This window comes from Coffea arabica, chromosome 4c, assembly GCF_036785885.1.
Source record: "Coffea arabica cultivar ET-39 chromosome 4c, Coffea Arabica ET-39 HiFi, whole genome shotgun sequence".
NCBI lineage: Eukaryota > Viridiplantae > Streptophyta > Magnoliopsida > Gentianales > Rubiaceae > Coffea > Coffea arabica.
This window is the reverse complement of record NC_092316.1, coordinates 10,944,686-10,961,394: the sequence shown is the minus strand read 5'-3', so window position 1 is coordinate 10,961,394 and position 16,709 is coordinate 10,944,686. Positions and strand designations below refer to the sequence as shown.

Here is a 16,709-nt window from a genome sequence, read left to right as displayed (position 1 = left end):
CTGGAACACCGAAACAAAACATCACCAAAAAAAAAAAAAAAAAACTTCGCACAAAAACACCGAAATATTCCCTGATATTGATATTCCACCTAGGGAAAAAATAGAGAAAAAAAATTTCAAAATAAAAGTGAAGGGTGAGGGTCTGGAGATATAGGGAGGAAAGGTAGTGAGAGATGCCTATAATGGCAAGGATTTTGCAGCGGAATTGAATGTTTTCCCAATGGCTGAGAGAGGATCCAGAAAGGATGACTTTAAAATGGAGGGAGGTGGAAGGGGAATCCCAGAGCTCATGGGAGAAGGGGAACCTATGATGTTGGGTGCATAGTTGTCAAAATCGCGATCCGGATCATAGGATCGTAGGATCATACGATCCAGATAATCAAAATCGATCCGGATCGTATTCAGAGTCGCAAATCATATTAATCTATGCAGGATCGCGTAGGATCAGTAGGATCGTATAGGATCGTAGGATCGTACGATCCTACAATTTTTTGTAAATTTGTGAAATACGAGGCTCCATTTTGCAAGTAAATGAAAATATTTGTGGTATATTTGTAATTTATCAAAGAATTGCAGCCTTTAATTGCAATTAGGAGCTTTTGGTAGGATCTTACGATCCTACGATCCGATTCTGTGAAACTAAAATCGATTCTACGTAGAATCTCGATTTTACAAACCTTGGTTGGGTGTAGAAGGAGTCGATTGAGGAGAGGGAGAAGGTGTGGCAGTGGAGGAGAAACGATAAAAAAAAGAAACGGCAAGGAAGACAAATGCAATGGGTGATGAGGGATGCAATGGTTGGAAGGGGATCCGGCAAGGCTGAACTTGAAGCGGAGGGAGGCAGAGGGGAAATCCCAGGGCTGGTTGGAGAAAGCGGACCTGTGATGCTGGGTAGAGAAGGAGCCGATAGAGGAGAGACTGTGTGCCGGCGGAGGAGGAGCAAACAGAGAGTCTGCGGATATATCTAACCCTAGAGAAAAGGAGAGAGAAATAGAGAGAGAAAAGAATACAGAAAACAGAATAGAGAGGAGAGAAGAGAAAACGGAATGTAGAAGAAAGAATTGACCTGCGCAATGCGCCAAACAAACAACAAAAAATGACAGTCACGTGAGGATGACAAAATCACGTGCAGAACAACCAAACCTTTGGCTCTTTTATTACTTATGTAGACAAGTGTTTTTGGTTCCCTAGTTTGTGACTGAAAAAGTCATGATTCAGCAAACCACCAGCTCAACTACTGGAGGTAAAGTTTTTCAAACTTCTTGCAACAAGCTTCCTGGACAAATGATATTCTTTCAATTCTTCAGAATGAAACTGTAAAACAATTCTTCTGAGGTTCACAGCAATCTGAAGCAAGCGGGTGGCAACGTTAAGTTCATCTGCGCAGCCATGAAATCCAATCAACTCCACCACCCTAAGGTGTTGATGAGCATATCTATTAGCTTCAGACCTCTATGATATGGATGCACCCCAACAAGCGACAGCCAGCATGAAATATATTTTTAGACATGTACTTGTTAACTGCAAGAGATTTCCTCCAGGTAGTTCACAATAGCAACTTTTCCCTACCTGATGCAGAGTGAAAGGCTGCCTCGGGAAGTACTGCAGAAGGAAAAGAATAGTAATATTATGCTATTTAAGTGGATAATCAATTGTGAAAGGGTTATGTAGAAAATGTGTAATTACCACAAAGCAAGCCAACGGCACAAAGAGCTAAAAACAAAGCATGTTCCACACCATAACCACCCAAGTTCACAGGATCTCTGATACCAATGGCTCCGCAATTGCCAACATTGGATTCACAGCCAGAAGGTAATATGGGTCTAACAACATAGGTGATCTAACCCTACATTCAATCATGGAAAAAATCAGAAATCAATGCAAAATCTTGCCAGCAGAATTTATATGTTATTTGACCAATTTGTATGTTAGAAACTGGATGCTGAAAGTACGAGTCATCCAAAATCTAGTGGCCGAGTGCAAACGCATAAATTGTAACAATTATACCCTAATGAAAATATTTTACATCTAACCAAACAGACCCTTAATGGAAAAGTTATTCATCATTCCAAAGACGTCAAATGAGCCCATAACCCCATTTAGATTAAACCACAACAATCACATAAGCCAATGAATACCAACAAATATTAGTTACAGCATAATCCAATGAGTACCAAGAAAAATTAGTGTGAAGCATGAACGAGAAACATTCAACAACTCATGAGAAAGTGGGGCAATTTCCTCCTCAACATACAACACAGCACCATAATTCATTGTTTCAGCCCACTGCTAGTCTAACCTTGATAGACCATGAGATCTTGCAGGTATTAGAGACTCTAACTAGCTACCTATTTTCTTGACCCATTGCTAGTTTGCTGCGTTCTCCCTGATTTGTAGGTATTTTCACTTACTGATTTGTTGGTATATTTAAAATTTTGGACATGTATGGAGAGTTTTAGACATTTCTGTGACTTTGAGTGATGCTACTATAGTCCCTGAATTGCTTTTGTAACAAAATTAGCCATATATACAAAATAAATAAATACAGGCATACTACTCTACCTGACCCTAGGCATACTAAAACTTGACTTTGGTGTGCAACTATAAGACGAGCATTTATATGAATTTCATGCTCATTGGTAGCTCAAAAAATGCAGACCAGTCCTGAGTTTGATATATTCAAAGGCTTGAGTGGGTGAATAACATAGATAGAAGGCTTTTACCATTTTGCTAGATAAAAAGCATCCTCAAAACCTTTCACCATTATACCCATGTAAAATGATGTGAACGATTCAAATGGGTCTCTCTAGCTTGCATGGACCAGTGACCTATAAACAACAGAAAGTAATCTAGTCCATTATGTCTTCCCATTTCAGATTTTCAAACATCTTGTGATATAGGCCAAAAAAAAATCCCGGAATACTCAACTTGAATCTGCATCTGCAGGACCTGCAACAGTTTCAATTGTTGCCAAACTAGTGCCTAGAATGGTACATACTATGACGACTTCGTATAGAGATGCCAAAAAACCTTAACAGAAAAAAAGTTCAAATTCAATTATCATTCGCTTCAAAAAGTTGATACCAATTGACATAGCTACTAATTAATAAATCATAATCAGTTTTCTTCATCATCTCAAAGCATGCATGATAAGAATAGACATTGGACTCGAAAAAACGAAAAAAGAGATAGAGAAAAGTTACCTCACAGAATTAGGGAAACGGAGAAGCCGAAATTTCCAGAGATAAGTTGGGTCGGATCTCAAGTCAAGACGGTAGAGATTAAACCCGATAACAAAACCTGAGCAGAATTCCACTCAATCCTTTTTATCCCATTTTCTCACATAACATTCTACTTTGAAGGGAGAAGAACAGCATCAATGAAGAGAAACAGAATAACGGGAGTGGATGTGCAGAGAGTGGATTGTTCTTTTGTGAAGATATTGCTGGATGAACCTGGAAAGATTTGGTGGATTTGGGAGAATTGAGAGCTAGGGTTTGATTTGGGGAAACAGTTGCAGCTCTAATTTTGAACGACTGATTGGGTGTGTGCACAAGAAGTTCGCATTCGTTAAATGCGATCTCATTATTCTATTTTTTAAAACTAAATCAGTGGAATCCAAAAAAATGGCAAAGGCAGTTGTTCGCATTTGAATTGAACCATTTCCTTTGGTACTTCTTCCTCTCATTTCTTTCTTAAAAATAGAACAAAAATACACATGAACAAGGCCATTAATTTTGGTGGAATCAGACTAAGAACAACACCACATAAAGTCGAAAGGAAAATTGATTTGTTGGCTTATGTCCATACATAATTCCAGAAATTGCGGAACTTTGGCTGTTTGGGTATACTGGTGCAATAAGATGAACTGCGAAAAAGGGTATTTCATAAAGTCCCTTAAAACAAAATAATTGAAAACATTAACTTCTGCATCATGCACAAGTCACGTCTTCAAGAATTAGAGTCGCCCATGTCTGATGCAAGTAAAAGAAAACCAGCTTAGGGCCAAGAATCTGGAAAAATACCATAAAAGAGAAAGACTAAGCTTAAGATAAGGCACATAAAAGAGAGATACCCGACCATCATTTTCTGTTCAAAATGTGCAATACAATCATATTCTTGTCACCCAGTGATGAATGAGACAATAGCCATTGTTCAGTTTTAACTTTCAACAGACCACACATCTTTTAGCACATTCTCATTCAATTTTGCTAAAACATGCAAGAACTATTTACCAAGACTAAGTGGACATCTAATAAATACTTGCTGATTCAAGTCAATGAGAATAGGAGCCCAAACTACTGTCAAAGTAAGAGACTTGATCAATGAAAGATGGAATAATCATAAAAAAAGCAATGGCGAGAAATTTATTCACCTGACAATTAAGAAAATAAATAAGGACTTAACAGAGCGGGACCACAGCTTGCATCAAATTCGAAAATTTTCCCGCAAAAATATCTGAAACACCATAATACAGCTGTGAAGAAAAATCATGAGACTCATTTCAACCAGTCATCCAGAATGATATGTCCTCAATTTCAACGGCTAAACTAGATAGCTCAGCTTCTTTAGAAGGCAGAAGCATTAAGCCAATGCATACAAATTCTTCACCTAGAAGAAGAAGCCACAGGAGGTACCTCATGTGAGGCCTTTCTTAATTTAATTCAATCTTATCAACTTCCAAATTTTCAACACAACAGACACCTTTAAAAAGTGTTTCGGGTATACTAGATAGTCTAGAAGATAATAGGTAAGAACACTCACATTTTGAGGCTTTTCACCTGATCAAAGAGCTTTTCCATGCAATGGCACCATAGATTGTGTATATGACTGTAAGCAAACCACAATTCCAGTCCTAGCCACAAAACAAACCATCCTCGAGATGGACTTCTGATCGAATTAAATTGCACAATCCCATCATCATGTTGCATCCTTCCCCTACCTCAACTAGCTCAAAAAGCTCAAATAAATGACATACTAACTCGGCCAAGAACAAATCACCTCATTCATTTCATTCACCCAACTAAATACTCCACGCAAGCATAAGATGCATCAGTACAATTACATCTTAGTCTTTGACTATAATATTAATAAGAGAAATGCAATACTATATTTCAGAGAAATTCAAACATCACAGGTTCTATGGTGGAGCACTAGATGGAATGACTGATGTAGATAAAATTGAAACCATGAGGACTTTAAGAACCATCTGTCCCTAATTAACTATGCACAAATAGCTAAACAAGAAAAATCTAAGCATAAAACCAAGCCGTCCAGTGCCTGCATTGATTAAAAAAGATGCTGTCCAGTGCTGTCCAGTGCCTGCATGATCTTCTTTATCAAAAAAGATGCTTAGCTAGTTTGGATCTAGGTTGAGGGTCGGACGAGGAGGAGGAGGAATGATTGATGGGGTGTAGGCAATTCCATCTTTAATGAATGGAACTCCCGGGATGTTTACTCGCAACTGATCAGAATTTTTTGTCTTCCACAGTCGTATTCCAACTTTCAGCAGCAGACGATCATTCTCCATATGGATGAATCTGCAATAGCCAGGGAAATATCGTGGGATGTGAGGTCTAGGATTGATTGCATTCATCCAAAACTGATCTTCTTCTTCTGGCACCCAAAACGAAATGTCATCGATGTCAAGACCAGGGCTAACATTGATTAAATGCCTCCAAACCTGATTTTTTTCTCGCACCCATAATGATATCCTATCTATTTCAAAGCAAATCAGAGAAAGATCGCCATTCAAGGAATCCAACCTTGCCACAGATACATTATCCACTGGAAGCTCCAATCTTTCATTATCTACACTATTTTCAGGGTTTATCTTGAGTATTCTAGGCTTAGTCCTATCATCAAACTGCATAAACCAGTAGAGAAAGCCATTGGAGAAGGCTCCAGAATCCACAGGATTTCCTTCACCTAATAGAGGTGAGTAATCAAGATTTAGCCACTCCCAAGTTCTTGTAGTAAAAAAGCAGAGATATGATCCCATAGAGAGGACTGCCACTCTGAAATCATTTACACCATTTCGTGTTGACCCCCAAAATGCATACGAAACATTTCTCTTCTTTCCTATCAATCTCCCCCTTATCAAAATTGGGCATCGCAGGCAACTTTTCACACTTATTCAAGGTAGGATCGACTAGGATTATATCACCAAGAAATTTCCATCGTTGTGTCAGGACCAGGCATATTATGCCCAAGATGGAACTGCCAATTATCTTCGGTTCTTGAGTAGATACTCCACTAATTGTTACATCCTGTCCTTCCCCCCTCCTAGTCTCCCTAGAAACTTGAATCTCTCTCATTATCTTGAGCCTTTTTTCCTGTTCATAAGAATCATAACATAACATCAATTTTTTCTGAGACATTCTCATTCGCATGTGATGGAACCACGTTGAAGAAATGATGATGTTCCAAGACTTTGAGACTATACAGCACCTCCCTATGTCCTTCATATCGGCTCTACACAGAATTTCAGCTACAAGATTCTCATGGTTACCAACAAACTCCCTACTAGAATTATATCCACTCAACCTTGTTTCAAGAAGTAAGGATCTCCAAGCTGCTGTCACGTTATCCCAATCCTCCATAGGATGAGCAAATTCAGCCATGATTGTTCAATTCAAGAAGTGTTCAAGAAGTGAATTGGAAAAAAATTTCAACAAAGAAATTCAATAAAGAGAAGAATGCAGTATTTGCTGCTTATTCGTCTCATTGCTGCTTATTTTTCTTGAGTTTTGAGGCAGAGGCAGACTGAATGGAAAGAATGAAGAAGAATGATGATGAAAGATTTTTGAATATGTCTGTATATATATACTAACTTGAAAATTAATGGTTAAAACGGCTAAATTTGAACCAATACAAAAAGGGTCTCCTTGTTTCTTGTTTCTTCGGGTGAGTTTAGGTTAGTTGGGGCATTTTGATAGTACCATTTATTCTACAAAGAATGTAACTCAATCGCTTCCTTCCACTGTGCTGTTGCTACCAGGTAGTTACAGAGCATGGATTGGTTTGTTGTTGAAACAAGAAATAGCTTATTCAGTGGACAATGTATACTTTATTCTCCTGGTTAAGTTAAATAATGGTGCTGCCTTAAATTTGGTATCTTTCACTCTTGCGATTTTCCATCTTTTCCTCATTTAAATTTTGCGTTCTTGCCCAAGTGTAGATTTTTGTTTATTCATGGTGCATCTTCATGTGCTGCGCTTTCTTTAACTTGGTGAATGACAGTATTCTCAATCAATGAATTACTGTATCGTGAATGTATCAACTGTAGCAGTATGCATGAACATTCGATAAGATTTAAATCCTCCATTTTGTAGTTTCTAGTTGCTATTCTGTTATGCATGCATGGTGTATAATCTTTATATGAGTTGTTCAAGTATTTTGTGGTTGGTTCACATATTCTGGTACTAATTAGTGTCATTAAACTAGAATTTCCCGAAATTTTAGCCTATTTTATGATTGCAGAAGAGCCTTTGTGATTGTCTCTCATTGATAAAGCTCATGCGTTTGTTAGATTGCCCTCATTTTAGTTGTTGAAGGCCTTTCACATGGTTGAATTCCCGATTCAGCATTGAAGATGTCTTTGTGATTATTAGGAACTCTGATGGTTTATTACATTGTATTTCTCTAAGGCCTCAAAAGTTGTAGCATTGTCTATAATTTTTATCCGGTTGTAGATACGTTTTGTACATTGTTTGCATGTCTAGGTTCATGTGTTTTCTTACTCTGATATTTGCTATTGATATTCTGGTGTATATTCATATAGGTAAACGAATACTTTATAGGTTTCATGCACTGGTTTCATTAGTGACAAGTCAAAGGTATTGCCTTCTAAAACTAATTACCAGTATTGTGGAGCAAAGAAATTTCACTGTGAACTTTTATTAATATTGGAGGACTATATTCGTTATTTGCCCAATGAGGCAACTAAATGAACAAGTCCGATGAGCTAGGGACTTTCCAAAGGGTTGTTGCCCCTCTCTATTTTCATGCCTATGATTTCAACAAATTTTTTTTTTAAAAAAGAAAGAAATTAACAACCTTTCATAGCCTTTCGCAGAAATCAGAAACTGGAAACGTTACCAAATGAGACCTATTTGGATTGGATGTTATTTTTGAAAAATCTGTTGAAATAGCAGGGCTTGTTTAATCACAAACTTAATTCTTTGTTGCTGTTGCTACTCTGCTGTATAATCATAATTATTGATGCCTTTTTGCTTTTGGGCATTGAGGCTTGTGTATATTTCCAGGCAGTGACGATGAAAATCTTTTCTTAAGTTATCGATGGCGAAATGCATGGAGGTAAATTGGAGCCAGTACTTTGGCTGGGCAACCCAGATGGCATGTGGGATAAGATGGGACTCGTTCACATATGTAACTGGCAATGTCTCCCTTCTTTTCGTCTTCTTTTTTAATAGATCCGAGCCTGATTGATCATTGCATGTATCTTCCCCATATCTTTTAATTACTCGAATTTTTTTGTTTCAGTCTTGTGGTATGTTGATTTTATTGGTGGATGAATTCCATTGGAAACAATACATTGATAGACCTGGGAACATCAATTTAATTACGCCAAGAGAAGCCGAGGAATTTTTTGCAGCAATTATCTGTTATGAAAATACATCAGCAGACGACGTGAGATTCACTATTTCATATGTAGTGTCAACTATATTCCACTAATAACAACACTAGAGGCGCCTCAACTATGCAAGGAACAGCCTGAACCCCTAGAAGCTTAGTTGAATACATAGTGACAAATCTTTTTAATACATAATAAATAAAAATATAGGAAAATTTTGAGTATCAAAACAATTAAAATTTATTGTAAAAAGAAATTTCATTTATGAAGTTAGCCCCCTATTTATTGTGATTTGGACAAAGATTTTTTTTAACCAATATTATGTGTACGTAATGATACCAAAAAAGAAGAGAAAACAAATCCATTATGAGTGCATTGTTGGTTTAATAGCACTTTAATAATAAAAAAAAGTTCAAAAAGCCACCAAGACCTATCACAATCTTCAACATCAATAAAACATACAAATTTGCATTTTTTTCTTTTTCAGAGAAAAAACGAGTTAATCCATCCATTTAAATCATGCCTAATAGCATTACAATAGGTGAGAATATTATACCACCAAATAGCTCCAGAATATAAATAGTAATTTTAGATAAAAATATGAACTGCCATATTTTCAAATCTACATATACAAAATCAAAACCAACAATTTGTTTGATTGTAAAAATATTTTCTTAATCAAAATTAAATTTTCTAATAATATATTGTTGAGTGACACATAGGCTGAAAGGCTCATTCTGACTTCCACCACCAACTGCAATCATTTCAACTAGTTATATCGACAAAATATTATCAACTCCTTCAGCCAAAAAATAATGATATATCTAGTTCCACACCTAGCAATCACTTCAAACACTAATTACATTATCTATCATTAGGGACAACTAGGAGGCACAAACCACGCGTTGCATGATAGAAAAATATCATGCATGTCCAGTTAGGCATAAATATTTAAACTTGTAGTATGGCTTTATATCTATTGAAGTAATTGTATAAATAATAGGAGCAAATAGAAGTAATAAAGTTCTAATGCTAAAAAAAATAATAATAAGCATTAGAATGAAAGCTATGCACAAATCTTTGTTTTGGTATTTATTTTGATTAGTGATCAATGATATTGGGAGCACAACAAAAATTTTCTTGTTCAAGGCCATAGCAAGAATACAACCGTATGAGATAAACACAAAAATAAGGAAAGATCAGGGAGGGAACCCAAAAATATAAAATGGAAAGGGATAAAAAAGGCTACAAGGTAAAACATTAAAAAAAAAAAAGCACTTCCAAGGAAACACATTTAGAAGCAATAAAACTATCTCAAGACAAAAAACACACCAAAGAATATGGATAGGAAACGCAACCACGACCATCACTGAAAGGCTACACATTTAGAGATGCTAAAGAGATATACCATTGTGAACACTGCCTCTATTAGACTCTAAGTTCATATTTCCAGGCATATAACTTGTAAAGGAAGCCACTTGGTAATCATTCGAATTCTTACAACAATCTCACTTTCTTCTACCTATTATAGGAATGTGCCATGTGTCAAAGTGAAGGGGAACCACTCGTCAACTATTAGAATTGCTGCAATAACTTCACTTTCTTCTTATATAATAGGTAGATATGATCTCATACTTATCCCATGGACTTTTGTGAGTGAATTGAAGTAGGGCTCCATAGTTTTACAAGATAATTTTATGATTATAATAAGATCAAATTAATTAAGATTACCACATGAGTGTTGCTGGTTAATTAGACTATCTATCGCATGTGCATGGTTGTTAAGGATAGGATTGTCTACTTTTTCTTTCTTTATTTTCTATATCTTGGGAATGCTTACAAAAGCTTTCTTTTTATTTAGCCCAAAAAAAAAATCTAATACTCTTGTACAATGTGCGAGCAAAGTCCAAACTATTCAACCTAGTTAGAAGGCCTTCAGAAGTCAACTTGCAAGCAACAAACAAGAACACATAGATCGGATCACTGGATAGTGCCTTCTTCCTCGAGGGTGACTCCGATGCTTAAGTCAGTAAAGGGTTGATACAGTGGTTGGAGTGGAAAGACATTTTAGAGATTGTTCTTGTTACCTGATGGCCGTAAAAGAGGGCTATTTATAGGTGGAGAATGGTATGGATCTTGGGATGTTGAGCCAGCTATGGCAACCATCCTACAACCATATGGTGGCGGGGACATTTTATGTCTGATATCTTTCACATCAATTAACTTTGTATGGTCACATGACAAAGAGAAGAGTCATGAGTTAGGCTTCCTGAGCTACAAAAATGGCTATTTATCAAGAAGAGACCGCATCAGGAAGAAATGGCCGATATGATTATTCTTAGATCTCTCAATCAGCCCCCATAGTTCGAGAAGTCCAATATTCAGGATAATTGGTTGTTTCAGGGCAAATGGATTGACTATAGAGAGAAGATGATAGGACATTTGAAAGACATCGTGGATCAATTTCCCAGATGCATTTAATGCTCTTCACGAGATACAAGGCATCTTTCAAAATTTGAAAATCGATAAGCATCAAGAACCGCCTTTTCGTTTCCCCTTCCATTATAAATAGGGCCTTAAGCCTTTGCAAGGATCTCAACAGATCAAAAGGGAAGGGATCTTGCCAAATCCAGCAGTGGTTTCAAAAACTAATGGGAAGTGGGGGCAATCGAGATCTGGGAGTGTTTGGAAAATGCTTCCACAAGTTAGGGGACTGGGGGATCTAGCTGCTCAAAACCTCCATAACTTCGATTTTGAATCAATACCAAAGTTAATCAAATACAACACCAAGAAAGATCTACAAAAGTTATTGGATTGGTATCCCATCCTGATGGGAATAGGGGGATGAGCTCTTAAAGCCATGTTCAGGGCTTGCCAACCTCCCCAGTGATTAACTCCAAGCGGGATTGTAGATCCTGATTTCCTCATTTTTTTTGAGCTAATTTAATTTACTGAGGGGTTTAGGTGGCACAGCTCACCCCCAATGTTAGAATCCTCATAGACTTCGAGTTGCCACGTAAACATTTGATAATAACTCCAACAGTAGACGTCTTTCACAGGTTCTACACTTTGAAGAAGAAAGGTTATGAGGATGGTTGGTTCTACGTCGGAGCCTGTCAATATGCAAGAGCCTTGGTGGTAGATTCTCTTACCTTTATTAAAGAGCGGAAACATAGTTTCTTCTTTGTACCCACCTTCTACTTCCTTGCGGGTTTCTAGTGGAGGCTTTCTGATGCTCTTGCTGGCCAATAATCAACATGAAGTAGGGCCGAGTTGTGTAGTTATAGGTAGGTCAGATCAGTGGAAAGCTATGTTTCGACTTTGTTATTCTTAATTTATTGATTAAGGGAATTCAGGTGTTGTAGGACAAATAAATTTATCATCCTAAGGTCATTGAACAATTATTATCTTGATTTGAGGTTTAAGTTGCTCCATGTATTACTGCTACTTTTATGGCTAAAATTAATGCTACTTTTTTTTCCCTAGCAAAGTAATTTTAGGTAGAGTTTGTATCTGGAATTTGGAACTTGGTTATTAGCTTAATTTTATTTTTTGCTATTTATGGACACAAGTAATTCTTGGTTAAAAATTTTAGTCTGGCATGCAATTTAAAAAGTAGGTGCTTTCTCATATAGTTTGTGATGGAATTGGGTAAATTTTTTGAAAGCCCCTTAGCATCAACATATTGTTTCTAATTTTGGTGGAAATTATTTTTTGTGGTATGGTTCTGCATAAACGGGTCTTTGAAAATTAAAATTGATTTTTTTCCTCTGAGTATCATGTACTCCATACTCTTCTTCATTATTTGCTAAGATTGAAGTTACGCTCGATCGAGCACAAGTTGAATAATTGATTGCATTGGTAGACTTGATGTAATAATGTTTAAATAATTGAAAAGAAAAAATAAATTTAAATTATTCTTTTTCATCCATATGTGGTAACTTTGCTTAGTTTTAATTGAATTGTTACATTAGTAAACTCATTTATTTTGATAGATCATAAAAAATTATTTGTGTAAAAAATATATTATTAAAGAATGTAACATGTTGTGTATATATTTGTGTATATATTTGGGCAATAATTGTGTGGAAGTAGGAGTTATTTTTGGTAATTATCCTTGTGAATATACAATTAGGAGATGATTGAGGTAGGAGAATATATTTAAGAGATAATTAAGGTAGGAGAATATATTTAGAAGACAATTGAGGCAGGATAGACATACTTTGGCTTGTATATATTTTTGGACTTGGGGCCTTAGCAATACACAAAAAATTATCTCCCAAAAGATTTTTTTCATGGTACCAGAGCAATGGACGACAATCCAAAGAAAAAGAATGTTGAAGGAAAGAAACTTGTCTCACCATACATCTTGACCTCAAATGACAATCTTGGGAATGTTATCACCTAGATACAATTGAAAGGGGACAACGACGATGAATGGGTATAAGTGATGCAAATTGCGTTGAGAGCCAAGAAAAAATATGGCTTTACCGATGGACCAGCGAAACAACCTGATGATGATTCTCCTGATCTGGAGCATTGGTGGATTGTGAATTCAATAGTGGTTTCATGGATTCTCAACATGATAGAGCTAACTTTGCGATCCACCATAACTCACATAGAGATCGCAAAGGATGTATGGGAAGACATCCGAGAAAGGTTTTTTGTTGCTAATAGACCTCAAGTTCAATAGATCAAAGGGGAACTTGTAGAGTAGAAACAGCGAGGACTTCCAATTGTGACCTATTGTGGAAGGTTGAAGCAATTTTGGGAAGAACTTGCAAACTATGATCAAATTCTTTCATGTCAATATGGAAGATGCAAGTGCAATCTCTCAGTCCAATTTGACAAGAAGCACGAGGAAGAAAAACTCCATCAATTCTTGATGGGTTCGAACGACACGATGTATAGAACGATTGGTTCCAACATTCTAAGCACTGAATTGCTACCCAGTATGAGCAAGGCGTACTCGTTGATATGTCAAGAAGAGTGTGTCTAAAGCATGTCAAGAGAAAAGGAGGGACATGGAGAGTCCATAAGCTTTGCCATTCAAACCAACACAGGAGGCAGAAGACCTAGAACCGAGACAAAGGATAAGCCTGCATTATGTTCATACTGTAATCGTGATAGAAATGATGTTGAAAATTGTTTTCAACTCATCGGATATCCTAATTGGTGAGGTGATTGGCCTAAGGGGATTACACTCGAGTTAGGACGTGGATGTAGGAACCAGAATTCAGGACGTGGAAGTGGGGGTGGGGGTGCACCTAGAGCTAACTCTGCTCAGATGGTTAGTCAGCCCTCCTCATCAGTAGAGGTTGTAGAAGGGGAATATACGATATATAGGTTGATAAGTAGCAAACAATGGGCAGCTTTCCTAAGTTTGCTGAACTTTTGCAAATCAGGTACCAGTAAGAAGTTGTCTGGTAAGAATTATTTAAACTGGATAATTGATTCAGGCGCCTCTCACCATATGACTGGAAGTTTAGAATATATCAGTGGGGTTGCAGTGGGGTTGTACCAATGGCCTTAAAAGAAGGGTCAGTTTGTTTGGGAGAACACATGAAATCAAGAATGTACTTTACGTCCCAAACTTGAATTGTAATTTAATTTCAATGTCACAGTTGCTTGATAAATTGAATTGTTTTATCTTATTTACTAAAAAATTATGTGTTATACAGGACCCCACTTCGAGGATGGTGATTGGAGCGGGTGAATGATGCAAAGGGCTTTATTACCACAAGTCTATGGCAGAAATCAAGGCATGCAATGCAAATCGTTTGGATACCATTGACATGTGGTACAGGAGAATAGGACACCCATCTACAAAAAATAGTAGGATTATTTTCTGATGTTAGTTTTGGTAGTAATAGTTTAGTCAAGGGAAAGCCGTGTAATATTTGTTTAAGGGCTAAACAGACTAGAGAAGTATTCTATTTTAGTAACAATAAAGCAAATGAAATTTTTGAGATGATTCATTGTAATTTATGGGTATCTTATCGAACTATTACTTCTTGTGGTGCTTCATATTTTTTAATAATTATTGATAATTTTTCAAGAACTGTGTGGATTTATTTGTTGGTTGTTAAATCTGAAGTGGAACGCATACTTCACAATTTCTTTGCTATGATCAAACGACGATGTGAAAATTGTTAGAGGTGATAATGGCATGGAATTAATTATTTTACTGAGAATAGGATGATCCATCAGACTTCATGCATGGAAACACCTCAGCAGAATGGGCGGGTTGAGAGGAAACATCGTCATATTCTGAATGTGGCTAGAGCACTGTGATTCCAAGCAAGTCTTCCCATTGAATTTTGAATAGAATGTGTGTTAACTGTTGGATATTTGATAAATCGGACTCCATCCAAACTCTTTGGGAATAAGATGCCTTATGAATGTTTATTTAGGAAACCACCCAATTGCAAACATATCCGTATTTTTGGGTGTCTATGTTATGCTCGGCACATGAATTGAGAAAGTTATAAATTTGCAAGCAGGAGTTGGCGTTGCTTATTTATGGGACATCCTTTTGGTAAGAAGGGATGAAGATTGTATGACCTTGAAACTGGTGAATACTTTGTTTAGCGAGATGTGGTGTTTTCAGAGAATGAGTTCCCATATGCCGTTGCTGGTGCACCTAATGCACTGCAAGGTGTTTTGGGGCTAAGTCCTTTTGAAACCATTAATAGTGCCAAAGATGAAGTGGATGATGAAAAGGAAGACATTTTGATTGAAGATGTTGCAAGTGAAGCGGTGAAAATCACAAATAGGGTTCATAGTGAAAAGAATAACGAAGAAAGGAGGGCACCGCAAGTGAAGAGATAGGGTTGGTTGATGAGCAACTTGGGCGGGGTCATCAAATAAAGCACTCATCTAGTCGTCTGAAAGATTATGTGACATATCATCTGCATGTTCACCTAAACCAATTCCATCCTCAGGTACTCCTTATCGTATAGCACATTATGTGAATTGTGATAAGTTTTCTCTATGTCGCCGATCTTTCTTAGTAGCAATGACAACTAGTAGAGAGCCAAATTTCTATGATGAAGCAGTGAAGGACTCTTGGTTGGGACAAGCTATGGCAAGTGAAATCACAGTGTTTGAGAAAAATGGGACATGGATTGTGGAAGATCTGCCATCGGGAAAGAAAGCTATCAATAGCAAATGGGTATACAAAATCAAGTATAACTCTGACTGAACTATCGAACGGTACAAGGCACATTTGGTGATTCTTAGTAATAATCAAGTAGAGGGAATTGACTACAATGAGACATTTGCTCCTGTCGCAAAAATGGTAACAATTCGAACCTTCTTGTCCGTGGCAGCAACGAAGGAATAGGAAATCCACCAGATAGACATTCACCATACATTTTTTGCATGGGGATTTACCAGAGGAAGTGTATATTAGGGTTTTAGTGTTAGGGTTTAGGGATTAGGATTGTAGGGTTAGGGTTTTATAAAAAAAAAGAAAGAAAGAATAGCCGCACATCAGATGTGTGGCGATTCCTTTTAAATAAAATATACAAACTTTGCCACTCATTTGACGAGCAGCAAAGCCTTTTGGAAAAAAAAAAAAAATTCGCTCGTTTAACATCGTTGGTAGAAAAAAATGAAATTTAAAATAATTTTTTTTTATGAAGCCTCTCTTCCTATTTGCGGCGACTCTTAAAGTAAAAGTCACCCCCAACTACTACACGTGACATCCACCAGTTTTCATGCCTAAGAAATACACATAAAGGAATTGTTCGCGGCCATTTACTAATAATTGAGGGATTGGAGTGATTTGGGACCGGGCTAATACCTCCATGGTACAAATTGTCAGAATTAGGGCTTGTGGGTGCACATCGAAAATTGATGAAAATATGAAGGGTCCAAAGTGGAATTAGACCCTAAACTCAATACAATACGTGGAGTTTTGGACAACAATCAAATGCATTGAGTAAACCAAGGTCATGTTTGCCGGCCCCTAGACAAAGTCAGACTCCATGCAGCTTCCATTTGGATTAATAACCAAGAAAACAACTGAGCAAATAATTTTTTAATAGTCAAAATTTTGAATTCATCAGCCATATCCACGCCAGAACGAAATCGGATCAAGCGATATCCA

The 16,709-nt window shown here is 37.0% G+C and overlaps 1 long non-coding RNA gene across 1 annotated transcript; it reads right to left on the bottom strand.

Moving 5' to 3' along the window:
- Positions 1-1,127: 1,127 nt before the first annotated feature.
- Positions 1,128-4,605, bottom strand: LOC140005274 (uncharacterized). Its single transcript, XR_011813072.1, has 3 exons — positions 3,204-4,605; positions 1,687-1,846; positions 1,128-1,602 (listed from the first exon to the last, which is right to left on the bottom strand). It is a non-coding gene; the product is annotated as an uncharacterized lncRNA (long non-coding RNA).
- Positions 4,606-16,709: the final 12,104 nt, after the last annotated feature.